Consider the following 15,836-nt stretch of genomic DNA (forward strand, 5'->3'; position numbering starts at 1 on the left):
AGCTCTGGGCACCCCCGAGGGGCACACGGCCCAAGATGCAGTTAGAAAGCACTATGCATGGGAGATAGTGAGGCTGAAAGGACCCAACAGGGAGTGGGGTGACCTGGAACAGTCAGAAAAGACTCAGAGACCCCATGGGCTTCTCCTACATCCGAACCTAAGATCTTGGAGAGCAAAGGGCAGCAGCCTCCTCCTGCACAGGCCTCGAAATAAATGCACAGGAGAGAAAGTGTTCTTTGAATGCAGATTTTGCATTTCACTCCAAAGTATGTGTGTATGTGCCTGTGAGTGTGTCTGTGTGTGTCTCCCTGATTCATCTTTCAGTAAAACTTGAGTTTCAGATAGAGGAACCCCAGCTGTCCTGAAGCTGGTGGTGCCACCCTGCAGACTACCTCATACCCCAGGGGTGGGCATTCCTCTCTTTAAAAATCCTTAGAGAGGTCTGAGAGAAGAAGCAGGGCTTAGAGAGAAACGAAGCAGATATTCCTGGTGTTGAGTGTGCTGTGTGCAGAGACTCACACCTGCCTGGCAGGGATCAGGGAGGTAGGGTTGGGGACAACTATTTGGCTGCAGCAAGGAAAGGAGACACAGCAAGGGAAGGAGACACTTTGAGCCCCTTAGAGGGTTTCCTTCCCACACCCACCCCACCCATCTATCTGTGGAGTAAAGGACAGGGGCTGGGGTCAGGGTTGGAAAGATTCATTGGCAGGGCCCTTTGGGAGGAAGTGGAGGAGGGCTGGAGGGGCATGGGCGAGAGGAAGGCGCCTGCCTCCCTGCCATGTGGGTGCTCCCCCTCCCTCGACGTGGAGCTGGAATATCCCTGTACCACCTAGACCTGAGTCCCAGGGATCGGGCAGGAGAGGGGGCCTCAAGAGGCCAAGCTGGATGAGAGGAGAAGAGGTTCCCTGGAGTTACAGTGGCACTTTTTAATGCCTTTCCAAGACATGCCATAACAGGCTCCAAACTCTATGGAAGCTCCCTCCTGAATCACTCATGGCCAGCCATCACCAGCTCTTGCGACAGTCCCTGACTGAGTTCCTGCCTCCGTCTGTCTGCCACAGGGCTAGCCACCAAAGAGCCTCTTTTTTCTTTTTCTTTTTTTTTTTTTGAGATGGAGTCTCGCTCTGTCACCCAGGCTGGAGTGCAGTGGCACGATCTCAGCTCACTACAAGCTCTGCCTCCCGGGTCTACGCCATTCTCCTGCCTCAGCCTCCCAAGTAGCTGGGACTACAGGTACACGCCACCACACCCGGCCAATTGTTTGTATTTTTTAGTAGAGACGGGGTTTCACCATGTTAGCCAGGATGGTCTCGATTTCCTGACCTCATGATCAGCCCACCTCGGCCTCCCAAAGTGCTGGGATTACAGGCGTGAGCCACCATGCCCGGCCTTTTTTTTCTTTTAATTAATTAATTTTTATTCTTTTTTGAGGCAGGGTCTCACTCTGTTGCCCAGGCTGGAGTGCAGTGGTGTGATCAGGGCTCACTGCAGTCTCCATATCCTGGGCTCAAGCGATCCTCCTGTTTCAGTCTCCCAAGTAGCTGGGAGTAGAGGTGTGCACCACCACGCCCAGCTAATTTTAAAATATATTTCAGAGACGAGGTCTCACTATGTTGCCTAAGCTGGTTTCGAACTCCTGGCCTCAAGGCATCCTCCCACCTCAGCCTCCCAAAGTGCTGGAATTACAGGTATGAGGCACTGCAGCTGGCTCTTTCTAAAACACAGATCTAACCTTGTCCCTTGACTAGCTCCTCTTTGTCTATGTAATACCCTAATATTGAACAAGATGCTCTCAGCCATTCAGGACTGATTCCACTTATGCCTCCAGCCCCCTCACTGTCCCCAGCTTCACATGGATCCGCAAACACCATGAATCGCAGCATATAATAGCAACAGCTACCGCAAAGCACACACCAGGTACCCAGCCCTATGTGAATGTCTTCCTTGCCTTCTCCTACTTAACCCTCGCACGCTGTAATGAGGTGGTTGATAGCTACTGCCATCCCCACCTTACAGATGAGAATACCAGCTGACTCCAGTTCCCTCCCTAGGGCCACCCCGAGGTGCAGTGGAAGACACACACACTGTGAGCGGGCCAGGGACTGGGAGGTGGGGCTGGTCCAAGCGGGGCTGGAAGGCAGGAGGAACCCAGCACCCCGACTGCCCCAGCCCTGTCCAGCCGAGATGCAAATGAACCACGAGTTTGAACAGAACCATTCTTTGGGTGCCCATGGATTCACGTCTCCTCGCCATGGGCTTCAGGGTCCACAGCCAGGCCCTACTCTCAGGTCCTGCAAGGCGGTGGAAAGTATGTGGGCCTGCAGTGATGGCACTTGGCTCCGTTTCCTTTCCACCACAGCAGAAGGAATGCTGCCAGGGGCAGGATTATGCCTTCCAGCCTGGATCCTGGATCCTTTACAGCCCTCATTCAGGCCGCAGGACCCGTGCCACCAAGACACGTGGACAGGGGTGAGCCAAGAAAGGGCCTGAGGTCTAAACCCAGCCCACAAGCCGGCCCTCTTCTGTCTCTTCCCACCTCGGGAGGCTGGGCTGGAATTCCAGTGTGTAACTGTCATGCCCAGAAGGAAAGTTACTGCCTAGCATCAAGCCTGCACTTCACAGGACAGGCGGCCCGGGCTGACCTTCAGTTCACAGATCCTTTCCCCTGCGTTGGGCAGCAGTGCAGGCTCGCTGCAGGGAAGGTGTGACCCCCAGCACCTGGCCGCCACAGGAGGAGGAAGAAGGCCTGGCTGGAGGAGCTCAGCAGACCCCGCTGGAAAGAGCTACGCGGGCCTGAGGCCAGCACACACCAACCCAAACGCCAAGGGAGCTTGCGCACGTTCCTGCGATGATGCGGGACAGGTTCCTCCGCTGAATAGGGCTGGTGGGGAGAGCCCCGGGGGCTCCACGATGAAGGCAATGCAGCCTGGAGAAGAGAAAGGGCTAGCACCAGGGGTCATTATCCTCATTCTTCCACTGACTCACTGCATACGTGTTTGTGCATCTCTGTATATGTGCATGGTGGTGTGTGCTTGATGGTCTGTGTGTGTGTGGTGTGTATCTCTGTGTCTGTGTGTGTGCATGGTGGTGTGTGCTTGATGGTCTGTGTGTGGTGTGTATCTCTGTGTCTCTGTGTGTGCACGGGGGTATATGCATGATGGTGTGTTTCTGAGTGTCTGCATGTCCATGTGTCATATGAGCCCCTGTATATGTCTCTCTGTGTGTGTCTCTGGGATTGTGTGTCTCTGGGATTGTGTGTCTGTGTGCATGATGATGTATGCATGACAGGGTTGTGTGTGTGTGCCTGTGTGTCATGTGGATCTCTGTGCACTCTCTCTGTGTGTATGTGTCTATGTCACGTGGGTCTCTGTATGTATAAAGTGTGCATCTGTTTGTGTGTCTTGTGGTGGAGGAAATTCTGAAAGGATCGTGTTCCTTGCAAGGCCTTAGGAAAACAGTCAGGACACCATTCGCACTCATTCCTTCAAACTGGACCATCTTCTCTTCTTCTCCCTCCAAAGAACCAAAGCCTTTCCAGTCTTTAAGGCTCAAATCTACCATATGCATTCATTTAACAAAATGCAGTCTCTGCCCTCCTTGGGCCTTGCTGGGCTTCCTCCTTACACCCCAACCACAGCGCCCTGCGTCAGCTTTGAATAATGACAGCTATGGGCATCATTTATCAAACACCAATTAATTGCAGGCTAGGTTCCATACAGAAAACTTTACATCCACTCCATTATTCAATCCCCATGGCAGCTTTCAAGATGGCTCATGGTCCACCTGTTTAGAGGTAAAACCATGATAAATCTTGGCAAGCTTTTGGAAGTTATCCAAGTTCACACAGCCAGTAAGTAGGTAAACAAGTATGCAAATTGAGTTCTGACCCCCAAACCCGTGCTCCAGGCTCATAATGACCACTGGTCTCTGAGCAGTCCTCATCTCATGCCTGTGTCCAGTACATTGCCTGGTACTGAGGGTGACTCACCCAGGGCAGGGCCTGGGGCTCAGAATTCTGGGTGTCCCCTTCAGCCAGCTGAAGGGTGCTGGTGCCGTGCACATTGGAAGCCCAGCACCCCATGTCGAGGGGCAGTGAGTCAGACTGGATTGTGTACGTGAGGGGAGAGCTGGGCTCCCAGCATTCTTGTCTTCAGGCCAGCGGGAGGAGGCAGGGAAGCCCTCTGGGGCACACATTCGGTGCTCACACTAGCTAACCAGCTCACGCAGACTGAGTTAGACCTCTTAGAAAACACGCCCACACACATAACCTCTCTCTTTACTTCACTGCTGTGGAATCCCTTCCATAACCACAAGTGTTAGGATACATTTTGCCCCAGGAGTTCAGCCCCAAAAGTGAAAAGAAAGTGTGAAATATTAAAATATACACACACTTTTTTTTCTTTTTTAAATGAAAGGCAGTCTAGACTTGCTAGTTTAAAATTCAGCCCCAGCCGGGCTCAGTGGCTCACGCCTGTAATCCCAGCACTTTGGGAGGCCGAGGCGGGCGGATCACGAGGTCAGGAGATTGGGACCATCCTGGCTAACACGGTGAAACCCTGTCTCTACTAAAAATACAAAAAATTAGCCAGGCATGGTGGCAGGCGCCTGTAGTCCCAGCTACTCGGGAGGCTGAGGCAGGATAATGGCGTGAACCTGGGAGGTGGAGGTTGCAGTGAGCTCAGACCACACTACTGCACTCTAGCCTGGGCGACAGAGAGAGACTCTGTCTCAAAAATAAAATAAAATAAAATAAAATTCAGCCCCAAATGCCAGAAGCTGGTCAAGCACCCTGCACATATTAAAATTCAAGCTAAAACCTGATGCTATCCCTCTTGCCAGAGACAACAGTGCACCCAGGCCTCCAGAAAGCTTCCCTCCAAGAAAGACACGGAAACTCCGGGATGTGTGGTCCTCAGAGCTCATCACATCCTCGGGCAGGGCCTGAGGCTCTGGGAGTGATTTGCACCCGTTCCTAGAAGGGAAAACCAAGGCACGGCCAGGCAAGGGACTTGTCACGTCAGCCGGAAAGGAAGGGAGCTCTGAGCTCTGACTCTCAGGTTTATGCCTGAATGACTTTTCACATTTGCAGCATCTGTCCATGACTTGCAAATTCCAGAATGCGATAGTCTGGGGCTGTCGCCAATGAGGAAAAACCACCCATTTTGAAAGTCTAGCTGGAAGTTGCATCAGGGAAAGGTACAAGGAGAAGCAAGTCAAGCAAGCCAGCCTACATTAATCCACATCACAGTCGCTCTAAACTCTCAGCACTAGGCACGTTGTCTTAGCTCAGTGGTTGTTCTCCTTCCCCCTGTTCTAGAAGTCATAATTTAATATCAGCCCAGGCTTTCTGACCTGAGAAGTCATCCTGGGGGTGAGGAGGGGTGGCAGGACAATGCTGGGAAGACATAACATCATGCCAACATCTCAACGAGAATGCATGAGTGTCAACTCTAGCCAGCCTCTGCTCACCTCGCATGCAGCCTCCCACAACCACCAGCAAGTTCCTGCATCTTCCTCTCAGAGCCTGCAGCTTTCTTACTTTGGCTATTTAAAAACAAAACAGGGCAGGGTGTGGTGACTCACGCCTCTAATCCCAGCACTTTGGGAGGCTGAGGTGAGCAGATCACTTGAGGTCAGGAGTTCAAGACCAGCCTGGCCAACATGGTGAGACCCTATCTCTACTAAACACACACAAACACACACACACACGCACACACTAGCTGGGTATGGTGGTGCATGCCTGTAATCCCAGCGACTCAGGAGGCTGAGGCAGGAGAATCACTTGAATCTGGGAGGTGGGGGTTGCAGTGAGCCGAGATTGCGCCACTACACTCCAGCTGAGGTGACAGAGCAAGACTCTATCTCAAAAATAAATAAATAAATAGGTGGGGCGCGGTGGCTCATGCCTGTGAACCCAGCACTTTGGGAGGCCAAGGTGGGCAGATTATTTGAGCTCAGGAGTTCGAGACCAGCCTGACTAACATGGTGAAACCTCGTCTCTACTAAAAATACAAAAAAAAAATTAGCCAGGCATCTGTAATCCCAGCTACTTGGGAGGCTGAGGCAGGAAAATCGCTTGAACCCAGGAGGCGGAGTTTGCAGTGAGCTAAGATTGCACCACTGCACTCCAGCCTGGGCGAAAGACTGAGACTCCATTTCAAAAAAATATAAATAAATAAATAATAAAAACAAAACAGGCTGGGTGTGGTGGCTCACATCTATAATCCTCGTGCTTTGAGAAGCTGAGGCAGGAGGATAGCTTGAGGCCAGGAGTCCAAGACCAGCCTAGGCAACAGAATGAGACCTCATTTCTAAAAAAAAAAAGTTAAAAAATTAGCTGGGCACCAGCGATCCCATTACTGGGTATATACCCAAAGGATTATAAATCATGCTACTATAAAGACACCTGCACATGTATGTTTACTGCAGCACTATTCACAATAGCAAAGACTTGGAACCAACCCAAATGTCCTTCAATGATAGACTGGATTAAGAAAATGTGGCACATATACCCTAGAACTTAAAGTATAATTAAAAAAAAAAAAGAAAAGGTGGCACATATACACCATGGAATACTGTACAGCCGTAAAAAAGGATGAGTTCCTGTCCTTTGCAGGGACATGGATGAAGCTGGAAACCATCATTCTGAGCAAACTATCACAAGGACAGAAAACGAAACACCACATGTTCTTACGCATAGGTGGGAAATGAACAATGAGAACAGTTGGACACAGGGAGGGGAACATAACACACCGGGGCCTGTCGTGGGGTGGGGGGAGGGGGAAGGGATAGCACTGGGAGAAATACCTAATGTAAATGATGGGTTGATAGGTGCAGCGGGCCAGCATGGCACATGTATACCTATGTAACGAACCTGCACATTGTGCACACGTACCCTAGAACTTAAAGTACAATAACAAAAAAAAAAAATTAGCTGGGCACGGTGGCACCTGCCCATAGTCCTAGCTCCCAGGAGGCTGAGGTGGGAGAATCACTTGAGCCCAGGAGTTTGAGGCTGCAGTGAAATAGGATTGTGCCACTGTACTCCAGCCTGGGTGACAGAGCGAGATCTTCTCTCTAAGAAACAAAACAAAACAAAACAAAACAGTGGCCTCAGCCGGGCGCGGTGGCTCACGCCTGTAATCCTAGCACTTTGGGAGGCCGAGGCAGGTAGATCACGAGGCCAGGAGATCGAGACCATCCCTGCTACCACGGTGAAACCCCGTCTCTACTAAAAATACAAAAAATTAGCTGGGCATGGTGGCGGGCACCTGTAGTCCCAGCTACTCAGGAGGCTGAGGCATGAGAATGGCATGAACCTGGGAGGTGGAGCTTGCAGTGAGCTGAGATCACGCCACTGCACCCCAGCCTGGGTGACAGAGCAAGACTCCGTCTCAAAAAAAACAACAAACAAACAAACAAAAAACAACAGTGGCCTCCCAGATACAGACCCATGTCCCAACTGCCAGCTTGACACCTTCCTCAGTACCTGAGACCAAACACATCCAAGATGCCCTCAACTCTTCCTCTTTTCATCCAGTCATTGAGGGATGCTCCTGCCTCTAGCTTTGCAGACCTTCGTGACCCTCTCTCTTCTTCACTCATGCGCCCATTAAGCCCTAGCCAGACCTTCTTTGCCCTTCTATCAGCTTGCCATTCCCACTCCCAATTCCCAGTCAGCTGTGCAAAGAGAATCATGGGAGCATAAGAAGGGCGTGATAATGTTGTCATCTCACCTAGGCCCGTGCTGTCTCCTCGCCTCTGGTTTCTTCTCCCATCCGTTCATCCTCTTTGACCACAGTGCATTCAAGGGTCTTGCTCATATCTTCCTGGTGGTGCCTCCACGTTAGGCCCATACCCTGCCATTCTCTGTCCCTTCTTTCTACCTATCAGAATCCTGCCAATCCTCAGGGAAAATGTTATTCATCCATTCAAAAATATTTGTCCATTGCCACCATGTCCCAAGTGCTGTGTGAGACCCTAAAAGGACAGATAGGCATGGTCCTCGCTGTCATGAGGTCCCTAATCTAGAGGAGGAGAGGCAGCACCAGCATCTCTGTGAAGCCCCCTCCCCTGCCCCCAAATAGCACGTCCACACGTTTGATTTCTTCTTTATTCCTCCAGCACTGGCATTCTGGTGACTCATTGAGTTCTTGGCTTATACTGACTATCTTGCACTAGGGTTTACTTTTCCACATCCTTTTGCCACTCAATTGGACTGTGAATCCCCTAAGGGCAAAACTGTGCCTTATTCATTTTTGTATTACCCACACAGTAAGAAATCATTACTGGTTCCTTCCAACCATGTTTGAGGACCCACTATAGCCAGACACAGAGTGGGTCCTCAAACATGTTTGGAAGGAACCAGTAATGATTTTTTTCAAATCCAACAACAGTTTAGCTTAGCTAGACATGCTGAGTGCCCAAGTCCAACATTTTAATAAAGACTCTTTTTATTCTTTGTTTAATGTAAAATAAAGTTATGCAGTCCTCATCTCTCTTCCTAACATAAGCACGACTTGTGTGACTTATGGATAGACAGGAGAACATCTGTGCTTTGTCCAGGCATCCTTTTGTCACCTGAGCTCCCTAACAACCTCTCCCCTTTTCCCTTGAGTTCTGACACCAATACATAGTTACTGAACTGAATTAAAAGCCGTCTGATCCTCAGCACGCAGTTAGATGGCTTGGCTAAGTGTGTATTATCTGCACACAGTATGAGGCATGCTGTACTCCAGGAGTCTGGCTATGTTGTAATTATCCCCTTTTGATGATCCAATCAGAAACTCTTAGTTTAAGAGGCTGCTGGGGGACTGGGCACAGTGGCGCGCACCTGTAATCTCAACACTTTGGGAGGCCGAGGCGGGCAGTTCACCTGAGGTCAGGAGTTTGAGACCAGCCTGGCCAACATGGGGCTCTACTAAAAATACAAAAATTAGCTGGGCATGGTGGCACGCACCTGTAATCCCAGCTACTCAGGAGGCTGAGGCAGGAGAATCACTTGAACCCAGGAGGCGGAGGTTGCAGTGAGCTGAGGTCACGCCATTGCACTCCAGCCTGGGCAACAAGAGCGAAACTCCATCTCAACAAAAAATAAGCTGCTGGTAACATTCTTTAGCCTGTGACTTCTTGATGGAAGAAAGTGACAGAGGAAAGGCATTTCAACAATTTCTGTTCCTCAGCTCTAGGCAATAGAGGCCAGTGGAGGCCTGGAGAGCTGAGGTCATGCTGACACCCCCAAAGGAAAGAGCCGGTAGTCTGTTGGGGCCTTCCTCCTATAAATCAAAAGCTTTGCAACACTGCTGGAAAACTGAATGCTCTGTGTTTCATTTTCCAAGCAGGCAGCCACTTGGGTAGGTAACACAGGCTGCTTTTTTGGAGAACGGGCAAGCCCTGCTGTCAGCAGGAAGTCGGCGGGACACCTGCTCCAACAACCAGCCCCTGTGACCCAGCAGTTCCTCCTGTCCTGGTCAGGCCTGACCACCCACCACACAACCTCATGGTGAATCTGGTAGTTCTCTTCACAGCCATCGTCACCATGGTAACACAGTCATGAGGCATGAGACTGTTTCTCCACTGCTGGATGGTAAGCTCAGGGTGGGCAAGACGGTCCGTTCCATCACTCCCTTTATCCTCATGTCTAGTGTAGGGTCTGGTGCTGAATCAAAATGTATTGAGTGAATGAATAAACAGATCCTTAGCAACGGACTCCTGGGGATGGGGTAAGGGGATTCCTTGGCACTGACACCCAGCATGGCTGAGGTGACTCAAATAAGCCACTTAGGCTCATTGCGGAACCAGGCTGACAGCTGCCCACTCTGCCCTAGTCACATCACCAGACCTCCCTGCAGAGCGGACCTGCCCACCTAGGGCAGGGAGAGGCTTCCTCCAGCCCAGCTCAAGCCCCCACTTCCTCCAGATAGCAACTGTCCCACAGGTTTCCTCATTCACCTCTCTCTTCTCCAAACTGCCATGCCATTAAGCACCCAATCACATTCTTCAAAGTTTGAGTACATCCTGTTCATTTATTTATTTCATCTAAAACAAATTATAAGCCTCCTTATTCATGTGTGCAATCTAACAAATAAATAGAATGTTATGTATTGGTTTATTTCATCTCACAGAGTTATAATGGTATTTATACTTTTCAAAGCATTGTATCTGCAACACCCGGGCCAGAAACCAGGTTCCCATCTGTTATCCACATACACACCCTTTTGCATTTCAGATTTTCAGTTGGGAAAACAGGTCACCTTAGAACTACTTGCTTTGTGTGTCCCTTTTGGTAGCTGGCAAGCCCTGGCTACATATAGGCTGTTAGTAAATAGAATCGCGGAATGTGAGGGCTAGACAGGATCTTTTTTTTTCTTCTTGAGATGGAGTCTCGCTCTGTCGCCCAGGCTGGAGTGCAGTGGCTGCAACCTCTACCTCCTGGGTTCAAGCAATTCTCGAGTAGCTGGGACTACAGGTGTACACCACCATGCCCAACTAATTTTTTGTATTTTTAGTAGAGATGGGGGTCTCGTCACGTTGGCCAGGCTGGTCTCGAACTCCTGACCTCAAGTGATCCCCCCCACCTTGGCCTCCCAAAGTACTGGGAATACAGGCGTGAGCCACCGTGCCCAGCCCTGGACAGGATGTTATACATCCTCTTGCCCAAGAAGGGGGAGAGACAAAACCCAGGAGAGCTACATCTAATTGTCCAGCCAGACAGTTCAGCAAAACTGAGAGTTCAGAGGCTGTGGGCCTCCACCATGGGTCCTTCTGCCCTTGCTGAAAAGTCCGGCACAAACTACCCCCTGGCTACCATTTCTCTTCCTCCTACAGAGAGAGGCCATCCAGCTACCCCGTGACCATCTGGGAATGGGGCCTCTATTTAGGCATGGGGGGACCACTATCTTCTAAACTGCACAGAGGTGAAAAGAGGCCCCCTTTTTTCCCCAAACTACCCAGTGCAACCTCTCTGGTGGGAGTCAGGAGAAGGATGAGATTCCTGGCTGGGAAGGGTTCAGACTTCTCAGAAGTCCTTCTAGAGACCTTTCCCTTTTAGGCTGAAGCCCTCCACCCTCTGCCGCCCCCAGACAGACAGAGCTGCTGCTGGGAGGGCAATGCTGAAACATTTGGCAGCTAACTGTGACTAATAAAAACCTGGACCCAAGGCATTTAAAAAATTCACAGCAGCCTCAGTCTCTGTGGTTAAGATGAGAAGAAAGGGCTTTTTCAGGTCTCAGCGTCCTTCCAGAAGAACGCGAGAGAGCAGAGAATGGGGGACCAGGTTCTCCCCTTGGGTGGAAAGAAATGGCTTTCTCCTTGTTCTGTCCTCATTGTCCCTCTGTTGGCCCCTCAAGACCTCCTGGGCTGCCCACTTTCACAAACGGGAAACTGAGGCTTGGAGGTCACTCAGGGGATAGGCGGCACCTAAATCTCACAGCCTGGGGATTTTCCAATCAGTTCCAGCAATGGAATTGCTTTTTGCAAAAGAGCCTTTAAAGGATAGGTAAGGAAGAAGGTGGGGTGGGGAGAGGAGGGGTGGAGTGGGATGGGGTGAGGTGGGGAGGGATGGGGTGAAGAAAAGAGAAAAGACGAAAACCTTCCCTGATCTAACAACACACAGCCCAGCCACAAGGCTTCCTGTGAGCACATGACTGGGCAACGTGCGGAGCAGCCGGGGAGCAGAGGTTTACTCAGTAGGGCATCTGGATTTGTCATCTTTCCTTATCTAATGCTTTTTCCAACTGGTCTACCCGCCACAGGCAGGAAACAAAGCCTCTCAATTTAAGAGGCTCTGAAATTCTGGGAGGTTTGGTTGGGGCTCTGTTTGCCAGGTTTAAAAGAGATCTGTTCGTTTGGAGCCAAGAGTGTTTCACATTTGCTTATTTGCTCCTACTTACCTCCTTTTAAGAAAGTTTTGAGGATTGACCTAAAACTGATTTTCTTTATATCCAGACAAACTTCTGTTTTATAGGACAGTGTCCAGAGGCCCAAGAAGGGTCAGTCACTGGACATAACAGCTGTGAGCTCCAGTCTCCACTGGGACTGGAACCCGGGGGTTCTGCCTTCAATTCTGGAGTCCGAAACTGAGGATATACAATAAGATATGATGGCACAGCCTGTACCAGAAAAGGGGAAAACTGAGAACCTGCCTGGTTAATTTCCTGGATGAAATAAACCAAGCCTAGTGAGTGATTCAGTGGTAGGACTAACCCAGGGCAGCACTTCGAAGTCTGCAAAGCACTTTTAGAGAAATCATCTGATTTTTTTCCCCTACAGAATATTTAAAACTACCTTGTAAATGATGAATGCACACTATGTCATTCTGATGAAGAAACCATTGCCACTGAACTACAGGCCGTCACAGCTGGAAGGGATTGAATTCAACTCACTTGACACTTGCCCAATTGTTCTGGATGCTGGTCAAAAGGCAGGTTAGGGTACAAACCTGTGAACTTTCCCTTGGTGGGGTCACTTGTATGAAGAAGGTGTGATTTTTTTTCCTCCTCTAGAGGGGAATTTACAAACTATCAGGAGCCCCCAAGGATGCTCCAAGCAGCTGTAGGGGTCCAGGGAAGCACAGTTAGCTCATTAAGTGAAATTCCATCAGCCAGGCTCCAGGGCTTAGTGACTCATGCCTCTGGCATTCCAGAGTAGGATGAATTTGGTCTAGACTGATGCAGTTTTCTTCCATTCTCTGCTTTGGGAATTCCAGTGCACTCTGGAGGAAGCATGGGTTGAGAGTCATCTGTAATGATCTGTGACCTGTCCCCAATCTCCAGGGGTTAATGAGGGTGAATGTTACAGAACCCAGCCCACAACCTTGCAGACAGAGTAGGCATGGGAAGGGAAGCGGGTGCCCTCATCACATTCATTAGCCCAGTGGTCTACGACCGGGGTCACAAGACACAGAGAAATCATTCACTGACGTTTCATTCCTGGCCGCTTTTGAATTTGCCCCTTCCAAACTGGGGAAAGTCAAGGGAGGGCTTTAACTCTCACACTTTGATATGAAGAGTGAAAAGTCTGCACCTGGTTTCAAAGTCAAGGCCATCAGGGGCTGGAGAAAAGGCAAAGAGAGAACCCAAGCACACAATACACATGCTGGTTGGCATCCCTTCTCTCTCTCTGTGTGTGTGTGTGTGTGTGTGTGTGTGTTCTCACACACACGTGATGCCAGTTTACACATGGTGCACGATGTCAATATCCAGCTGGGCACACACTCTGTGGGATGAGTGCATTTTCCCAGACACTGAGTAACAAGGGTCTTGAAACTTGGCAATCAATCCCACTTCCCTCCCCATGTAGGCATCTGACCACAATATTCCTGGCAGGATGTTGTCCAGTTCATGCTTGAATTCCTCCACCGACAAGGAGCTCACCACTAACTTAGGGTAGAGCTATCTACTGTGGGGCTTCCACTGAGCCTGAGATCTATCTCCCATCACGCTCCTCTCCGCCTTGGCTCTGGGAGTTGGAATATATATCTATATATCTATATATATATATTTTTTTTTTGAGACAGTTTTGCTCTTGTTGCCCAGGCTGGAGTGCAATGGCACCATCTCGGCTCACTGCAACCTCCCTCTCCCGGGTTCAACCTCAACCTCCCAAGCAGCTGGGATTATAGGCGTCTGCCACCATGCCCAGCTAATTTGTATTTTTAGTAGAGACGGGGTTTCACCATCTTGGCCAGGCTGGTCTCAAACTCCTGACCTCACATGATTTGTCTGCCTCGGCCTCCCAAAGTGCTGGGATTACAAGCGTGAGCCACCGCATCCGGCCGGGAGTTGGGATACATTCTAAACATTCTTCTGCATGGTAGTAGTTCAAATATTTGAAGAGAACCATCTCCCCCCATATCTCTTTTCTTGACAAAAAACTTCATTTCCTCATGATATGGTTTCCAGATTTGTCTCCATCCTGTTGGCCTTTCCTCTGGTGACCTGGTTAAGATCTGGATCCAGAATTGAACCCTGCAGTCAGCGACTGGTCCAAAAGGCAAGGAGCTTAGGGAAATAATTCTTCTATCTGTAGAGCAGTTGACATTCACTTTTTTTTTTTTTTTTTTAGCAGCCCTATCATACTCTTGGCTGATACTGAGCTTTTAGTCAACCACTGCCGCTTCAAAGATTTGTTCTTTTTTTTTTTTTTGAGACAGGGTCTCGCCCTGTTGTCACCCAGGCTGGAATGCAGTGGCACCATCATGGCTCACTGCAGCCTCCACTTCCTAGGGTCAATCAATCCTTCCACCTCAGCCTCCCAGGGAGCTGGGACCACAGGCCCATGCCACCATGCCAGGTTAATTCTTTTAATTTGGTAGAGACACGGTCTTGCCATATTGCCCAGGCTGGTCTCAAACTCCTGGGCTCAAGCAATCTGCCCACCTCTGCCACCCAAAGTGCTGGGATTACAGATGTGAGCCAACACAACAGGCCTTTTTTAAAAAAGATCAATAGTTTTTCAGTTACTCTCCCTAAAGTCTGCACTCTGTGACTGTTTGTTTCCCCATGAGCTTTGATATAGGACCTTCTATTCATCCCTAATATGTTACAGCTTGGGCCCATTATTTCAACCTACAGCAGTTTTTCTGAAAGTTCATTCCATAATTTTATACTCCAGCAATCTCTCCTAGTTTTGTATCTCCCATAGATTTTATCAGTATACCTTTTAATTTCCATGAACATTCCTGATACATGATGGGGAGGCCGGAACAGAGCCCTAGGGCTCACCATCAGAGACCATCCACTCTGTTTACACAAATTAGTCAGCAGTTCACCCTGGGTATCATTAGTCAGTATGTTCATGACTTCACCCAACTGCACGTCCACCAAAGCTATGTCTCTTCCTCTTATCCACAAAAATTTAATAGCAGGCATTTCTTTAGCTGAGAGGAATGATCCTATGACTTCAGCTACTGACACAGGCCATTCCAGAAGGTATTTTGGAGAAACGTCTCAGCATCCCATAAATATCCCACGTAGGTGGTCCAGGCGGTTCTCTACCCATCAGGCCAGCACTGCCAGTAAGCATGAGCCTTAGCCACAAAGCCCTGGATGCAAGAATCTTCTGGCAACTCAAGGAGGTTCTCCCCAGACATCCTGAGGTCTAGGCCCTTTCATGACCTACTTTCAGTGGCTACCAAAGGGAAGAAGTTGCAGGGGACTGATCATCAATGAAAGTTCCCTAAGTCTCTGTGGTTGGGCCAGAAAGCTTCCCCCTGGCTCGTGGTCACCAGCCTGATCTGTCTGACAGCCAGAGGGAGGCCTTCTAGGAAAATGCAGAGTGTGTAAGGCTGTGGATGTCACCTGGCCCTTTAAGCCAGACATCTCCATAGGTTGCCCTCTCTGGGTTTCTGGAGAGTTGTGAGGGCCCATGCTCCTTGCCTTGGAAGGATCCCCATCTTTCTCCAAGCTGTACATCTTGTCTTGCAGGTTGTAAGGGCTGGAGGACAAGGGCCATGTTTTCTTTCCCTACTGGTGTCCCAAACCAGCAGGTACCCAACAAATGCCAAGAATAAAGGTAGGGGCAAAGCTTTCCCATCATGGAATCTCAGCCCTTCCAGAGTAAGAAAGTTGTCTCCAACATATTTTTTTACAGTCTTCTTTTTTTTTTTTAGACGGAGTCTCGCTGTTGTCGGCTCAGGCTGGAGCGCAATGGCGGGATCTCGGCTCACTGCAACCTCCGCCTCCCAGGTCCCAGCAATTCTCCTGCCTCAGCCTCCTGAGTAGCTGAGATTACAGGTACCCGCCACCATGCCTGGCTAATTTTTGCATTTTTAGTAGAGACGGGATTTCACCATCTTGGCCAGGCTGGTCGCGAACTCCTGACCTCAGGTGATCCAC

The 15,836-nt window shown here is 49.8% G+C and overlaps 1 protein-coding gene across 3 annotated transcripts in view; it reads right to left on the bottom strand.

Moving 5' to 3' along the window:
- LOXL2 (lysyl oxidase like 2) overlaps positions 1-15,836 on the bottom strand; it is a 106,607-nt gene that overhangs the window by 44,079 nt on the left and 46,692 nt on the right. The window lies entirely within an intron of this gene.

The sequence above is a fragment of the Pan paniscus genome, chromosome 7, assembly GCF_029289425.2.
Source record: "Pan paniscus chromosome 7, NHGRI_mPanPan1-v2.0_pri, whole genome shotgun sequence".
NCBI classification, from domain to species: domain Eukaryota; kingdom Metazoa; phylum Chordata; class Mammalia; order Primates; family Hominidae; genus Pan; species Pan paniscus.